Here is a 17388-nt window from a genome sequence, read left to right as displayed (position 1 = left end):
GGTAAAGCTGGTGAACAGGAGAATGACGATGAAGTTAAAAGCATGCATGAACTTTCCGAATCAAGAGGAGAACAAAAGGCTGCAAGAAGTAGCATGCAGAATCGTGTCGGAACAAGTGGAAGGCAGAATGATACAGCTATAGCAGTTGAGAGCAGCTCGATCGACGAAAACACAAAAACGCTGAAAGACCTTGTGCAGCTGCTTGCCATAAAGTTTGGAGCGGAGGAGCAGAACAGTGGATGCTCGATTACAGCGGAAAGCTTCGCGAAAATTATTCCAGAGTTTGACGGAGAATCCATTCCAGTGAAGTACTGGTTCGACAATTTTGAGCAGAATGCTGCAGCCTACGGGTTGAACATAAAGCAAATGTATGTCCAGGCTCGGGCGAAAATGGTGAACACTGCAAAATTATTTTTGGAGTCTACGTTCGTTCATCAATATGCAGAAATGCGTATGCTGATGGAGACAGAGTTTAGTCGTCAATATGTGTGCAGTGCTGATGTCCATGAGCAGCTCCGTACTCGGAAGAAACGCAAGGACGAATCATTTCATGTATACCTACTGCAGATGAAAAAGATTGCGTCACTTGGAAACATCGATGTACGTTCGGTAATCCGTTATGTTGTTGACGGCCTAAGCATGAGGAGTGACTTTAGATACTCTCTCTATTGTTGCAAAACGTATAAAGAGCTACAGGAGCAGTATGAGGTATACGAACGCGTGGGCGAGAAGCCGTTCAAACCGAACAATGAGAGGTCGACACCGGACAATAGGATGCAGCGCGAGTTCAACCACAGAAAGAATCACTGCTTCAATTGTGGATCTGCAGATCATCTTCGCAAAGATTGCAGGGCTGCCGTAAAATGCTTCAGATGTAACGAGGAGGGCCACATGTCAAGGGATTGCCCTGAATCAACTGCAGATGTTCAAGTTGTACGCAGTGCAAATCGCATGAAAAAGGTGACCATCAACGACGTGGAAGTGGAGTGTCTGGTAGATACGGGAGCCGACGTATCTATTTTGCGCAAGTATGTCTTTGAAAAAATACCGAATGTCATCTTGAGAAGATGTGCCTCGAAGCTGCGTGGGCTTGGAAAGAGGATGACGTGCCCAGTTGGCTACTTTTTGGCTGAGGTTGCAGTAGATCAGGAGTTGACGGCACACAACTTTGTTGTAGTGGAGGATGCGGACATTGAGTATGATGCGCTGCTGGGTTTCGATTTCGTCTCAAAGTTTAACTTTTCGCTGTCGGCCGACGGATACAAGTTTTCTTCCCAGCTGGAGGAGAAGGCTTGTGAGAAGCCAAAGCAGTATGATAAAGAAGTGTTGCAGCTGATCAAGAACTACAAGGCCGTGAATACAGTCGCAGAAGTCCCAGTCAAGATGGGGAAGAAGGTGCTGAAGAAGCCGCCAACAGATGGATATATAAGAATCCTTGGCTATGAGGGAGTGACCAAGAAGCTGACGCCGCGAAGAGCAAGCCTAAAATCAGATCTGGCCAGCAACCACAAGCTGCGTGAGTTGCGCAAAGCCCAGATTGATGACACTAAGAAGGAGAAGTCACTAGCTAAGAAGGAGTGCCAGCTGCTGCAGAAGAAGTCGACCCACGATGAGATCTTCGCCCGCTGTCAGGAGTTGGCCTTCATGAAGATGAGCGAGTCCCAAAAGTCGGCCATAGAGGACCGCAGAATTTTGAAAAAGAAGCAGGAAAGTCGAAGAAAAGATACAAAGAGAGAGATTCAACGAGCACAGGAATTGTATAGGAGGAACTTTGACCGAAAGCGAAAACCGGAAGTCGATCATAAAGTTGGAGACTTAGTCGCTATACGCCGGACACAGTTTGTAGCTGGAAAGAAGTTGGCTGGAGAGTACATGGGACCGTACGCGGTTGCAAAAGTGAAGAGGAATGGGAGGTACGAAGTTCGGAAGGCAGCAGATTTCGAAGGACCAATTAACACTTCAACCAGTTGTGACTACATGAAGCTGTGGCGATATGTCCAGGACAACGAGGATGATTGGTCATCTGGGACAGATGAGTAGTCAGGAATGGCCGAATGTAAAATGGAAAGGGATCGAAGCAGGCCGAGAGCTTGGAACTGACAGCAGCTAAGCAGGAACAGAGAGAGAATTATTCATTGCGTTTTGGGAGTTCAGCAGTTACAGTTGAAATTAAGCAGATATAGAAGCAGAGAAAGTAACAAAAGTTGAAAAGAAAACGGAAGAAGCAGATAATAGGAAAGAAGACTTGCACATATTTAGAAACATATAATATCCGAAAAATTATTATAATAAACGTAACACAAGAGGGAAATACCCATCTTACATTTGAGGGCTCGTCCATCTTACATACATGTCCCTTCATTTCCCTCAACAGATGTTTCTTAGAAGGCCCCTTGGTTTTGTCGTCGTATTTCTTATCTAAAAAATGTGAAATCCAGACTGTTTAAGAAGTTATAGTAAAGTATAGTAAAACTGGTCTCCAAGTCACACAATTCTGAATGTTACAGAAATCACTTAAACCGGAGCCAAATTGAGTTTCAGGCTAATCCAATGCAGTTTTACGTCTGCATAAATAAATCTCTCATCTATTAATTTGACTAAAATCGATAAATTGTTAGTGATCCAACAGCAAACTGCTAGGGTATAAAAACTTCGGCGTGCCGAAGTTCCTTTCTTGTTGTAGGACGAAAAGCATAATTGTGGCGTTCCTCGGGAATATGCCGAAAACGTATTCTTTACGGCGGCCAAATATCGGACATACCGCAATAGGTTTGCCTAATTGTCGATACCTGGCCCGAAAACGGTTACTGAAACGAGCGAACACTGGGACCCGTGTAAATGCCGCAAAATATCCCGTTAACGGACACTAAACGCACCGCTCGCGTTAAAAATCTTGTCGCCAGCAAAGCTTCTATAAATCGGTGAACGATTCTTCTCCGTCCTTCTTTTGTCGCGTGCCTTTTTCTTGTTATTTCGCTGCCAATGACCTTCATCGAGTGCGGACGTGCTTACGGACGACCGCTACGCGGGGTTTATTCTCGAAGTGTTTTTTCATAGTGAAAAATAAATAAAAATAAATAAATTCGGAACTCTAAACTACGTACTGATAGTTAGGCCAAGCCCTACAGTACGTATGACAATATGGACACTAGTGCGTGAGACGAGTTTTTGAGCTGCAAAGTTCATTTATATAGTGCCACGCGTAACAAGCTCAAAATAATGAGCGGCGATCAAAAGAATGAGCGTAGAAGCTCTGTAAACCAAAGAAACGGTTGTTTCTCTTATTTCTCAACTCGCGATATCGAAGCAGAAAAAACGTCTACCAAGCCCAACCCGGCTCTACTGACCGCCGACGGCACGAGAGCGCGCTCTTGCTCACCCGCCCTACTCACTCCAGCTCCTACATCTTGGAGCTCCCAATGCCAAACTCCACCACCACCGGCTTCGATGGAAGACGCACCAACAACAAGCAGAACTGCAATTTCTGCAAACGCAGCAAAAGCAACAGCAACAACTAAACCAACGACCAACCAACGGTGCCAACGGCCGCAGCGCCAAATTCAATGGTAACAAAAACCGTGAACTCCGATAAGCAACAAGCGGTTCCGGCCATACAGACTGGCATGCATCGCTACATCCAAATTAAGCGTAAGCTTAGCCCACATAACACGGTTGGTAACAAACCTAAGATCAACCGTGTCACCAAAAGCTACCACCCAAACAACTCCAACAGATTTTCTCCGCCAGCAGCTCATGAGAATAACTAAGCAGAGCCGAAGCAGGAGACTCAAAAACAGCCAAAGCCCCCACCCATTTATATTAGGGAGAATAGCTCAAACAAAATTGTTGCGCTGGTCGGGGGCGGAAACTTCCATATTGTTCCGCTTATTAAAGGGAACATTTGCGAAGAACACTTCCGGGCTGTGTCTAAATACCTGGAAGAATCCAAAAAGAATTTTTACACCTACCAACTAAAAAGCAACAAGGGACTGCAAGTCGTGTTAAAAGGAATTGAACCAAACGTCGCCCCCTCTGAGATAGTGGAAGCCCTGAAAGGCAAGGGTTTCCTTGCCAAGAATGTCAGCAACATTATAAATAAAAACAAAAAGCCGCAACCACTTTTCAAAGTCGAACTGGATCCAGAAAGTAAAACCCTGAAGAAGAATGAAGTTCACCCGATCTACAAGTTGCAGTTCCTATTGCATCGAAGAATCACCGTGGAAGAACCGCACAATCGCAACGGTCCTGTGCAATGCACAAATTGTAAGGTGTATGGACATACAAGGACATACTGCACCCTTCGGTCAGTCTGCGTCGTCTGTGGAGACTTTCAAAATTCCGCACACTACCCTGCGAACAAAGAAGACCCCAATACGAACAAATGTGGAAACTGTGGAGGAAGCCATACAGCTAACTACAGATGCTGCGTGGTCTACAAGGAGCTGAAGAGTCGCATGCGACGAGCGACAGCTACACGCCAACGAAATACACAAAATGTGTATTATAATTCAAAAACTACTTCAGATGTATTTTTTGCCAAAGCAGCCAGATCTTCTTTTGGTCCGCTAAATGCCCCCACTGGCATCTCCTATGCCGAAGCTCTACGGACAGGTATGCAAAATCCACTCCCATCAAACTCAGTAAATGCTCAGCAGGCCCCAGGGCAGCCACAAAACAACCTGGAATCCATGACGGTGACGATGCAATAAAGTATGATGGAACTCATGTCGTTTATGAAAACGACCATGCAAACGCTTGTCCAGAATCAGAATATGGTGATACAGTTGCTTGTAGCACAACAGTCGAAATAATCAATGTCTAATCTACGTATATCCACGTGGACTGCCAACGGCGTCTCACGGCATAAACTTGAACTAACACAATTCCTAAATGAAAATCATATCGACGCCATGCTACTGGTTGAAACGCACTTCACAAGCAGATACAACATTCATATAAGAGGTTATATCTTCCACCGCACAGATCACCCAGATGGTAAAGCCCACGGCGGGACCGGCATCCTCATCAGAGAACGCATCAAACACAATTTTCACCAAAGGTTTGCAACAAATTTCTTGCAAGCTACGTCCATAAAAGTGCAGTCAGGTAACGGCAACCTTTGCATTGCTGCTGTCTACTGCCCACCTCGCTTTACAATCTCTGAAGGTCAATTCATGGATTTTTACAACTCTCTTGGAGATCGATTTATAGCTGCAGGAGATTACAACGCCAAGCATACGCATTGGGGATCGCGCCTCATGACCCCCAAGGGAAGACAACTGTATAACGCTCTCATCAATGTGAGAAATAAGCTGGACTACGTTTCTCCTGGTAGCCCCACATATAGGCCCGCAGACCCCAGAAAGATACCCGATCTAATTGACTTCGCGGTGACTACTAAAAACATCCCACGCAATTTAATAAACGCCAAGGCCCTTCCAGACCTTTCTTCAGATCACTCGCCGCTGTTGATAACCCTCCTTCAAAGCCCAGAAAATACGGATCGCCCCTACAGGCTGACGTCGCACAGAACCAATTGGATGAAATACAAAAAGTATGTGAGTTCCCACATTGAGCTAGCCCCCCAGCTCAATACTGAAACCGACATCGACTCCTCCACCTCCGCACTGGAAAAGGTACTTGTGACTGCAGCCAGAATCACACCACAACAGACGGATGTGCAAAAAATCAAATTCAAAACGAACCAGCAAATTGAACAGCTTATCCAAGAAAAGAGGCGTCTGCGACGGGCGTGGCAAACCAATAGATCGCCATGCTCAAAGCAACGTCTAAATGAAGCCACACGGAAACTAAGCCGGGCCCTGAAGCAAGATGCCGAAAAAGCACAATTAAGATATATTGAAAAACTCTCGCCAACCAGCACAAAGCATCCCTTATGGAGAGCTCACCCAACTTTAAGCTCACCGGCTGAAACCATCACCCCGATAAGAAAGTCATCTGGTTGCTGGGCCCGCAGCAACAAAGACAGAGCCGAAACTTTTGCCTCACATCTCCAGGGCGTTTTCCAGCCGAACCCTGCTGCAAATCCATTTGAACTACCGCAAATCCACACTGAAACGGAATCTACTCCAGCATCATTTCGTCCGAACGAGATAACGAAGGTCATCAGGGAACTGAAGCCGAAAAAGGCTCCCGGCGATGACCTAATAACTCAAAAAATGATAATTGAACTTCCGAATTGTGCTATTGAGGTCATCTGTAAAATCTTCAATGGGATCATAAGTCTCGGCCATTACCCAACAAAATGGAAAAAATCTATAATTATAATGATACCGAAGCCCGGAAAAGACCACACGATTCCGTCATCTTACCGACCAATAAGTCTACTATCATGCTTGTCCAAGTTATTTGAAAAATGCCTACTAAAGCGCATAATTCCTTATCTGGGAGCTCACAACATCATCCCAGCTCATCAATTTGGCTTCAGAGAAAAACATGGAACTATCGAGCAAGTTAACAGAATAACATCAGAAATTCGCACAGCCTTCGAGCATCGAGAATATTGCAGCGCAATATTTCTCGACGTTTCTCAAGCATTCGACCGCGTCTGGCTCAACGGCCTCATGCACAAAATAAAAACACTTTTGCCGGTATACACACACAAATTACTTGAGTCGTATCTCTACAACAGAGTCTTCGCAGTGAGGTGCAATGCAACAACATCCGGCACCTATTCAATCGAAGCTGGAGTCCCACAAGGAAGCGCACTTGGGCCTACCCTATTTGTCCTATACACAGCGAATATCCCCACAAGCGACCAGCTAACATTATCCACTTTCGCTGACGACACTGCGATCCTCAGCCGTTCCAGATGCCCAGTCCGTGCAACAACCCAGCTCGCCAACCACCTCAAGGTAGTCGAGAAGTGGCTATCTGACTGGCGTATTAAAATAAATGAACAAAAGTGTAAGTACATAACGTTCACTCTCAACAGACAAACATGCCCTCCGCTCTACCTGAACAGCACGCTGATCCCCGAAGTCAACGTGGTAACGTACCTGGGCGTCCACCTGGACAGACGCCTAACATGGCGAAGACATATTGAATGCAAGAAACTTCATCTAAAACTAAAGGCCAACAGCCTCAACTGGCTCATAAACTCCCGATCGCCCCTGTGTCTGGACTACAAGGTCCTGCTCTACAACTCCACACTAAAGCCAATATGGACGTATAGCTCCCAGATTTGGGGGAACACGTGCAGCACCAACCTAGACATCATACAGCGCGCCCAATCCAAAATCCTAAAAACTATCACTGGAGCACTATGGTATATTCGCAATGAAAACATGCACAGGGATCTCGGCATTCCTGCAGTTAAGAACGAAATAGAAAAACAAAAAAAAAAGCAAGGGACTTGATACGGGTTTCCAGAAGAAGCCGTCTACTACGCAACGACCTTCCAACCCAGCCATAATTATTCAGGGCCATTTACTCTGTACCAGTCTACATGACTGCTAGTTAGGTAGTATTGTAAGATTTTATACACTTATTGTTAGTCTCATAATTGAGAAGATTCAATAAATAAAAGCAAAGCATAAAAAAAAATGAGCGAGAGGCAAATACTAAAAGGAGGGAGAGAAGTTAGTCTTGCATCATCTCTTCGTCGCCTCGTTGTCATTGTTGTTGCTCAACTCTGTTGGTTTGAGGAATATTAAAACTATTGGAACAATGTAATCTCTAATCCTATAATATGTATCGATAGTTTTAGTTTGCAGTCTCCAGAAGTATCGAATAAAAACTTCATTCCTTTTCTTGTTTACTCAACCTACCGGACGTGTGTTTTTCCACTAAAGCAAATATAACACCAATAGGTTATGGGCCCAGGTCACACACACATACACATGTATGGGCCACGCGTTTTTGAGTAAAGTAATTTCGAGAAGTTGCGAAATAGGCTCTTGCATTACGAGTGCAAGCAGTGTAATTGGAATCGGATCGCTACATACAAAAGTTTCAGCATGAGTGCGCTATACCAGATTGACAAACTGGAAGAAAAGAATTATGATTCTTGGCATATACAGATGCGGAGCGTACTGGTACACGCGGAGCTATGGGACGTGGCTTCAGGCGAGTTAAAGCAGGAAGATGCTGGCGAAAACTCGAATTGGGCAAGCCGAGACAGTAAGGCTCTTGCCATGATTACCCTCAGCGTTAAAACTTCGCAGCTGAGTTACATAAAAACGTGTGAGACATCGTTTGAGGCTTGGACAAAGTTGAAGGAGACACATCGACCGAGTGGGCCAGTCAGGAAAGTATCGCTCTACAAGACGTTGCTGAGTTTAAAAATGGAGGACGGCCAAAATGTTTCCAGTCACCTAAATGCGTTCAGCGAAGTGTTGGATCAGCTATCGTCGGTGGGAATTGACATAGGCGAGGAGCTTCGAGCTATAATCCTTCTATCGAGTCTACCCAAGGAGTACGAGAATTTCGTGGTTGCCATCGAGACGCGCGACACACTGCCGGAGTTCGAGGTACTGCGAATCAAGGTCAAAGAAGAGGGAGAGAGAAGATCTCAATCTGGATCGAGCGACATGCGCGCACAGGCTTTTGTGGCAAGCAACACAAAGCAAATTTCATATGTCATATGTTATAACTGTGGCAAGCGTGGACATGTTAAGGCCGAATGTCGGTCAGATGGATCTCAGAAGAATAAGCAGACTCCAATTGTTCAAAAGCAGTGCAGCTTATTGGGAGCCCTAGACGCAGACGGTTTTGGACGCACAAAATGGTGCTTGGATAGCGGAGCTGCAAGCCACATGTGCTGTGATGAAAATATGTTTTCAACACTGGAGAAGCACACCGAGTCAATTGGATTGGCAGGAGACGGATTTCTGCAGGCGGAGGGAAAAGGAGTGGTCAAGCTAATCACAGATCGATACACCCTTGTGCTGAGCGACGTACTATTTGTTCCCACGATGAAGGGAAACTTCATGTCCGTAAGTCAAACCGTTTCTTTTTTTTTTTTTTTTTTTTTTTTTTTTCGCGCGGGGTCCCGCTTCCACCTCCCGCCCAACCGACCGAGGGGCGCAGCCGTGTGACGTACGGCACGAATCGCGAACTAGATAGACGCGTTAGAAGGACAGACGAAATGTACGAGGAAACATTAGGAGATAATATAATAAACTATAAATATATAAATAAATAAAAACACATGCAAAATAATGATCTAATAATAAAAATATATAACCATAACCATAATTTAATAAATAAACAAAATATAAAAAATAAAAAAAAAAATAAAATAAAAAGAAAAACGCATGCAAAATAAGTGCTACTCTACGAGATAACTACTACAAGTCATGCAAGAATAAATAAATAGGTAAAATAAAAAGAAACGCATGCAAAATTAGACTACGGTGCTACACTACGAGCTAACTCAACAAGTATTAAGGTTTTTAATATAGAAGGGTTATCGCTACGAATTATAATATCAGAGAGGCGGTTGTAATCCGTACATAAAACCCTAAAGGGTTCATGTACTTCAAACTCCCGCCTACAGTGATTTACTACTAAAGGGATAAGGGTTCTAGATGTTAGTCGGGGAACGTGGAAGTTAAGCTGCCCTAAAAGAAAGGGGCTCTCAACCACACCATTTATAAGGTTATGAAGGAATACGACACCAAGCATTGTTCTACGGTTAGCTAGGGAGGGTAAGTTAATTAATAGGAGTCTACTTGTATAGGACGGTAGCCTCTCATCAGCATCCCAAGGTAGGCCACGGAGGGCGAAAAGTAAAAAGTTCTTTTGTACAGATTCAATACGGTTAATATGGATTCCGAATTGAGGACTCCAGACGCATGAACCATACTCCAATATAGGGCGAACTAATGAAGTAAAAAGGGTCTTCGTTATATAAGGGGAATCGAATTCCTTCGACCACCTCTTAATAAAACCTAGCATGCCTCTGGCCTTATTAACCGTGCACGAAATATGTTCAGAGAACGAAAGTTTAGGGTCTAAGCGAACGCCTAAATCATCAACAAGAGATATTCTTTCAAGAGCACAATCATTTAGCATATAAGTGGCAAACTGGGGAGTGACACGTGAAAATGTCATCAGCTTGCATTAAGAGCTGTTGAGATGTAATAAATTAGCACGACACCATGCTTGAAAGTTATTAAGATCCGATTGCAGGTCTGACTGGCAAGAGCTGTCCTTATACTGCAAGCATAGCTTAACGTCATCAGCGTACATAAGTACTCTAGAATTCGTTAGAACCAGCGGGAGGTCATTGATAAACAATGTAAATAGCAGCGGGCCGAGGTGGCTACCCTGCGGGACGCCAGAAGTGACTCTGAGGAATTTGGATAGAGCATTTTTAAACAGAACCTTTTGAGTTCTGTCACTCAAATAGCTCAAAATCCATTTAAGTAGATCGACAGGAAACCCGATTAAGTCAAGCTTCCTTACAAGAAGAGAGTGATTAACCGAGTCAAAGGCTTTACTTAAGTCTGTGTAAATCACGTCGGTTTGAAAGTTACGTTGGAAACCTCTAATAACGAAAGAGGTGAGTTCCAGAAGATTTGTAGTGGTCGATCTTCGCCTCATGAAACCATGCTGACATGGTGAAATTACGGATCTGCATAAATGCTGCAAGTGGGGAGTAATTACATTCTCGAAAAGTTTTGGAATTGCCGACAACTTAGAGATTCCTCTATAGTTGCTGGCGTCCGATTTGCTACCTTTTTTGTGGAGAGGAATGATAAATGATTCCTTCCAAATAAGGGGAAATTCTGAGGTTTCTAAAGATAAGGTAAACAATTTCAAAAGGGGATTGCACAGAGCTCCGGCACAATACTTGAGCACGCAGCCTGGTATTCCATCGGGACCCGGTGAGAAAACTGGTTTTACACGATGAAGATCCGAACTAAGGGAGCTTTCGGTTGAAATGGGGCTGAAAATTAGGTTCGACTTGGGCAAATCAAAAGAGTAAGTCTGATCTGAGCTATTCGAGGAACAATACGTAGTTTTGAAAAACTCGGCAAAGAGATCGGCGATGGCCTGATCAGAGTTTGCTGTAGCGTTTCTGAACGAAAGCGATGAAGGATGTAAATTGGGTTTTCGCTTAGTGTTAACAATGTTATAAAACTGTTTCGGGTCCTGCGTGAACTGAACCCTACAGCGAGTTAAATAACTTTTATAACATTGCGCATTTAGCACGGTGAAATTCGACCGAGCACTAAGATATCTTGAATGAACAGTGGGAGATCCGGTGCGTTTATAGCGATTATAAAGCCTAGACTTAACGTTTTTTAGGCGTGCCAGCTCTTTGGTGAACCAAGGTGGTTTACTAGAAACCGACGGATAGGCTAAAGGAACACACAATGCAAAGAACGAATTCATGGCACTGTAAAAAATATCCACGGCGGACGCCATGTCAGTACATCTGTAAAGTTCAGACCAATTAAATTGGGAAATCAAGATATCTAGCCTTTGAAAATTTGCTTTACGGAAGCAGCGAACTTTAGTTGCTGAGCAACTCAAATCAGGTTTAGTCTTTACGACAGTCCCCAAATCGATGGTCACTTCGAAAGTAGGATGGTAAGGGTCTTCGGGAAGCGTCAATGGATCGACTCTTGTTAAGTTTACACCTACAGGATCAGAGACGAAACACAGATCTAGTAGGCGATTTAAAGAATTTACGACATGGTTAACTTGGGACAACGAAATGTCAAGCAAACCATCTATGAGGTCATGCTGTACCGCAGTTTGGAGGACATTTGACGTACCATCTGATGACCAACGAGCTCCAGGTATATTGAAGTCTCCTAGAGTTATTAGTTGGTCTCTATCTGAAAGCCTGTTGGCAACAGCCTGAATTGCCGAAAGGTGTTTCCAATAAATGGGCTCTTCAGCAGATGGAGGAACGTAAGAACAGGTTATATAGATAAAACTACCTGGAAATGATAGTTTTACACAGATAAATTCAATACCTGTGAGATCATCTATTTGAACCAGTTCGGAACTAAGGGTGGAGTCAACGGCGATCAAAACTCCACCTCCTCGCTGGGAAAGACGGTCTACTCTATAAGTTGTGTACTTACCTGGGAAAATTTCGGAGCTGAAAATCTCCGGCTTTAACCAGGTTTCGGTAAACACAATCACCTGGGATGCAAACGAAAGACTATCAGAATACAATTTAGAGAGCTTGCTGCGTAAGCCTCTAGTATTCTGATAGGAAAGTAGGAGGGAGGTATTTAGTTTTTTGGCACTGCCGTGACGCCCGCGGTCGCTGTGGTTTGTGCCGGCCGTGAAGGCCGTTTTTTCTTTATTTTTACCTCGTACTCCTTGACTACAGCGTGCTCAGGCCAGAAGTCACCCGAACAAATTGTGTCAAAAAGATCGAAGGAGACACTTATCTTGAAAGATGAGATGTCTCTGGGGTATGAAAAGTTGAATTTTTCTATTTTCACATTATTGGCTTGTATTTTGCTCTGTATATGAGCTTGTACATCTTCAGATGCGAGGTCAGGGGCAAGCCGAGAAACAAATATTGTTTTTAATGGTGGAATAGCGGTGAGGGTTTTTGGTAAAGGAACATTACCGACTTCAGCCATTTGAACGGCTCTTTTTTTGCCCTGTGGGATAGCTGAGATTTTTTTTGAAGTCTGCGGTGTCAGTGATTGAGACTCCGCAGCGGACTCAACTAATAAAACGGGCGGAGCTGCTGCCATTTCATTCCCGGCACGTTCGATTGCCGAATCTTTCGCCGTTCCCGATCTCAACACCATTGGAGTTGGTGTCGGTGCCGGGGGCTGGGCCGAGGGGGTATGCCAGATCGTAGGTTGCTGGGGCTCACCCAATTGCTGCCGACCAGAAGCTGATTTTTTGCGCTTTGGCGACTCACTTAACAGCTTCATCCCGTTAAATTGAGCGTCCAGCGCTGTGAACAGGTCGTTCGCTTTGCGAAAATTGACCCTAAGTTCATTAAATCCGCCCCTGGTCTGCCGCATGAAGGATAACATTTCCTTCTCAACCTCCCGGCAGGCATGGCAACAGTAACGTATGCCTTTATTGGCAGAAATTACGTCGGCGATACGGCCCGTTAAGTCGAGACACTTAGCGTGTACGACCGCATCGCAAAGCCAGCAAAAAAGGCTGGGCTGTTCTGCCAAAACTTCTTTTTGGCAGCCTTTAATAGCACAAACAGTATTCGACACCATTTTACACAACCTACAACCACGGTGCACCGATAAGCAGAGCCGAAACGAGAACAAAAAAACAAGAGAGCGGGAGCGTAAGCGTGGGTGAGCAGAGACACAACGAAAGCTTCGAACCGCCTAAGTGCAGCTAGACGCAGATAAACGGGACTACACAAAGAGGAGGCAGGAAAACGCAAAAACCTAAAAGTGATTAAATGAGATATATGTATATATTAAATAAACACTTAAAGACACATGCACATGCACTCGCGTAGCAAAACGGCAAAGTTATATATTGTATTTTAACAAGTTAAAATCTGGACCCCGGTGGTTTTAAATGCAAAACAACACAAAAGTTCGGAGCGCAAAACAAAAACACGACCGTTCGCTATGAAAGTTCACGACAATTAACACGACAATTCGAAAGGCAATTTGGTGCACTTTAACGAAAGGCATGCAAAGATTATCCAGAAAGGAGAGTGCATATTTCAAGTAAACAAAACTGGAAATCTATATACATTCGAAGGAAAGTCGAATCAGTGTTTTGCTGCTTCCAGTGCCGATGGGATTTTGTGGCATATGCGATTCGGTCACATAAATTATCGAAGCCTGGCTGATATCGTTAAAAAGAAAATGGTTCGTGGAATAGAGAGTTGCAATCTACCAAAGAATACATCCTGTAAAACCTGTATGTTGAGCAAAATACATGTTCAGCCATTTCCACACAAAACTGAAAGCAGAGCTAGTGAGATTTTGGAACTAGTACATACCGATGTATGCGGACCTTTTAGTACAAGATCAATTGGTGGGAATCGATACTTTCTCACGTTCATCGATGACAAGTCACGACGCATCTTTGTTTACTTTCTGAAAGGCAAAGACGAAGTATTCTCAAAGTTCGTTGAGAGGCAAACTGGAAAGCTTCTCAAGTGCATACGCAGCGACAACGGAAAGGAATTTGTAAACGCAACCTTTGACAATTTCCTGAAGGCGAATGGGATCAGGCGGCAGTTGACAATCCCGTACACCCCACAACAAAACGGAGTAGCTGAGCGAGCTAACCGTACGTTGGTCGAGATGGCCCGATGCTTGCTGACGCAATCTGGCCTAGTGGAGTCCTTATGGGGAGAAGCTATATACACAGCCGTGTATTTGCGGAACAGAGCGCCTACGAACGCGCTGAGAGATATGACGCCGATGGAAGCGTGGAACGGTAAAAAACCATCAATATCTCATTTTAAAGTTTTTGGTTCGTTCGCAGTTGCACTGGATAAGGGTCACGCAAGGAGCAAATTCCAACAAAAAGGAAAAGAATATCGAATGGTCGGATATTCTCGAACAGCCAAGGGCTACAGGCTCTACGACCCTAGCACTGGACAAGTTATCGAAAAGAGGGATGTGCTTTTCGATGAGAGAGCTGATTACGTGTCGAAGGATGGCGGATACGTGTTGTTTGACCTACCACAAGGCGGTGGTGTCTCAGACGGCCAATTGGAGGATGAGAGGGACAACTGCAGCAACGATGGAAGCTCAGATGGCGAAGTCAACCCCAATTTGTACGGATACGGTAATTCCGACGATGAAAGCTCATACGACCAAGACAAGGTCGGCATAAAAAATGATCACAGCAGCGACGAGTTCATCAGTGCAGACGACGTGGACAGCGGAGAAGATGACAACACCGGAGAGGACGAGAACACCGGAGAGAGGGACAATGCGCAGGATGGAACCAAAGTGGGTCCTGGCAGACCTAAACTAATCCGCACGGGCAAACCTGGACGCCCACGGAAGCAATATAATGTCTTAGGAGCAGCAATCAACAGCGACGTGTATATTCCGGTGAGCTACGACGAAGCAATTAGATGTCCAGATTCAGAATTATGGTTGGAGGCAATGAATCGAGAGTACAAGGCTCTTATGAACAACCATACATGGCAGATAGTAGATCTTCCTAAAACAGAACGCGTTATTGGCTGCAAATGGGTTTTCACTGTGAAGAGGGATGCCAACGGACAAGTACAGCGATATAAGGCACGACTAGTAGCCAAGGGTTGCTCGCAGCAGTATGGAATTAATTACTTTGACACTTTTTCACCTGTCTGTCGAATGGAAAGCATTCGTTTCATACTTGCCCTGGCAGCACAGTTAAAATTATATTTGCACCAGATGGATGTCTGTACAGCTTATCTGAATAGCGATTTATCAGACGTTGTTTACATGAAACAGCCAAGCGGATTTGTAGCCAAAGATCATGCGGACGGCGTGCTCTTGCTAAAGAAGGCAATATATGGCCTTAAACAGTCTGGCAGAGAATGGAACTCTAAATTGGATGGAGTTCTGCGTAGCATTGGCTTTAATCCATGTAAAAACGAGCCTTGTCTATACATGAACAGAAGTGGACCGCATCTCGCACTTATTCTTGTATACGTCGACGACCTGATCATAGCTTGCCAAGATAAAAGTGATCTCATGAGCATCAAAAGCAAAATAGCTCAATCTTTCGAATGCGTTGATCACGGGCAGTTGCACCTGTTTCTTGGTATGGAAGTTCAACGAGAAGGTGAACTAGGCGAGATAATGCTGAGTCAAAGCCAATATATTGAGAATCTACTTCAGCGGCACGGCATTAAGGAGTGTAGAGCAGCTGCAACTCCACTGGATGCAGGATTCCAGATCACATGCGACAAAGAGGGATGCGAAATTGTCAACGAGAAGGCTTATCAAGCGGTCATAGGTGAACTGATGTGGTTGGCGCTTTCATCAAGGCCAGACATTCTACATTCTGTATCTAAACTGGCGCAGCGCAACAAGAATCCCCACACTGAGCATTGGACAGGAGTAAAACACATACTCAGATATTTGGCATCGACAAAAGACCTAAAATTGCATTACAAGATTTGCAATGAGCCTTTAAGTGGATATGTGGATGCTGACTGGGGAGGCGACAAAACAGATAGGAAGTCATACACAGGATACCTTTTCTATCTAGCTAGAGGACCGATATCCTGGAAATCTGAAAAGCAACGCAGCGTAGCCCTCAGTAGTACGGAAGCGGAATACATGGCGTTATCATCCGCATGCAAGGAGGCGATTTCAATAAGAAGACTTATATTGGAAATCGGTTGCGGCGAGTCTGAAACATCAACAGTTATGCATACCGACAATTTAAGCGCTCAACAATTGGCTAAGAATCCTGTACATCACTCGAGGTCGAAACACATTGACATCAGATACCACTTTGTAAGAGATGTAATTAAGGAAGGGCAAATTATGTTAAAGTATCTATCAACAAACCAGATGATTGCAGACATATTAACGAAGAACCTTCAGAAACAAAAGCATTGTGAGCTTACTAAAAAGTTAAGTTTGTATTAAAAAATTATGATATGTAAGCTTACATTGAGGAAGGGTATTAAAACTATTGGAACAATGTAATCTCTAATCCTATAATATGTATCGATAGTTTTAGTTTGCAGTCTCCAGAAGTATCGAATAAAAACTTCATTCCTTTTCTTGTTTACTCAACCTACCGGACGTGTGTTTTTCCACTAAAGCAAATATAACACCAATAAGGAATTTGTACCGTCGCGTCTCTTTTCTTTTCTTTTTAGAAGTTGCACGTGTTTTCAACGGTAAGTGTTAAATTTAAATTGATTAATATGTACAATCCCTTACTAATTTACTAATAGTGAGTAAATATATATTTATTTATTTAAATTTATTCGGCAATGCTGGTTAGACGTAATTTCCATCCATCAGAGGTAAGTATATTTTTCGTATATTTTTAAATACTTATATACTTATAATAATATATGTTTTTACAGCCGCTTTTAAGAACAAATTTGCGTTAGAGGTCGCAGATTTTGACACAAAAATCAGTATGAACAGGACTGTTTGTATTAGTAGTAAATATTATTAGTTTTAGGAAAAAAAAACAAGTCTTAAGTTTATTGTTTACTTTTTAAGTTAAATAAAGATAAATAACAAATATAGATAAACATAAATAAATGTATGTTTCATTTACATTAAAATAAAACTGAAATTCTAAAAAAATTGGAAATAGATATCAAAATTGAATCTGAAACGTATTGTCAAAAGACCGCAAACGGTACTTATTCGGAAATCGTCAAAGGTCCGCAAACAGTACTTTATCGGGTATCGCCACAGGTCCGCTAACGGTACTTTTTCGGGTTCCGAAAATAATATCTTTTGCTGGCCCAACCCC

General features: G+C 43.7%; 1 long non-coding RNA gene across 1 annotated transcript; it reads left to right on the top strand.

Annotated features, from left to right (window-relative positions):
* The first annotated feature begins 16690 nt into the window (after window positions 1-16690).
* LOC138928750 (uncharacterized) lies at window positions 16691-17097 on the top strand. The gene is made up of 3 exons (XR_011445086.1): window positions 16691-16795; window positions 16903-16924; window positions 16988-17097. It is a non-coding gene; the product is annotated as an uncharacterized lncRNA (long non-coding RNA).
* The last annotated feature ends 291 nt before the right edge of the window (window positions 17098-17388 follow it).

Source organism: Drosophila kikkawai, chromosome 3R, assembly GCF_030179895.1.
Source record: "Drosophila kikkawai strain 14028-0561.14 chromosome 3R, DkikHiC1v2, whole genome shotgun sequence".
NCBI lineage: Eukaryota > Metazoa > Arthropoda > Insecta > Diptera > Drosophilidae > Drosophila > Drosophila kikkawai.
This window is presented reverse-complemented; position numbering and strand designations above follow the sequence as displayed.